The following is an 828-nucleotide window of genomic DNA, read 5'->3' on the forward strand; positions in this document are numbered from 1 at the left end:
GCTGCGGCGTATTTAGCCACCTCTAATATAACTAAGAAGAAGTTTAAGAATATAGTTCCCACTCTATTTAGAACCGGATAAGGGCTTTTATATACTAGTATTTAGGGGTAGCCCTAATAGTTAATTATTGTTTAAAGTTAATAATCCGGCTAAGCTAAGTTTTACGCTTAGAATTAAATAGGGGATTTATTTAATATTATAAGAAGAGGCTTAGATACTAAATACTAGTAAAGGTATCGGCCCCCTAAATACCCAAAAGCTATAGGCGGTAAAGAGATTATCCTACAACTATTAATGTAACTTAGTGTTGCGGCGAAGCAGCTTACGTAATTTAATATTTTTAGATTAAAGCTATACTTCTAGCGTTAGTCCTATAAGGGCATAAAGGGCGCTATTGCGCAGTTTTTTTTGCTACAGCACTTACAATTCCTAATTCTTTTATACTGGCCCCAAGCTCTTACTAACTATGCTTTCTCTAGTTAAGGACCACTTATAGCTATCCAATTCTAAACAAGTAGGAATACTATCTTTACCTACCTAAATATCCGAAACGGAAATTTTGTATCCCTATAATACCTAAAAGTATAAGGATATATATATTTTAGGAACAAACTATACAGAAAGCTATAATAAGGCCAGCCCTATATTTTAAGTTTAGCTTATTAATCTTCTTACCTAATAATAGGCTTATCTAACCCCGCGAATATAGTCGCTAGTATTAAGCACGTTTCTCTAATACCTCCTAGTAAAATAGCCGGATAATTATAAATCTTTTAATTACACTAATAGCTAAGCAGGTAATAATAAAGCCTACTTTACGGATGTTTT

Source organism: Cenococcum geophilum, assembly GCF_001692895.1.
Source record: "Cenococcum geophilum 1.58 unplaced genomic scaffold K441scaffold_12, whole genome shotgun sequence".
NCBI lineage: Eukaryota > Fungi > Ascomycota > Dothideomycetes > Gloniales > Gloniaceae > Cenococcum > Cenococcum geophilum.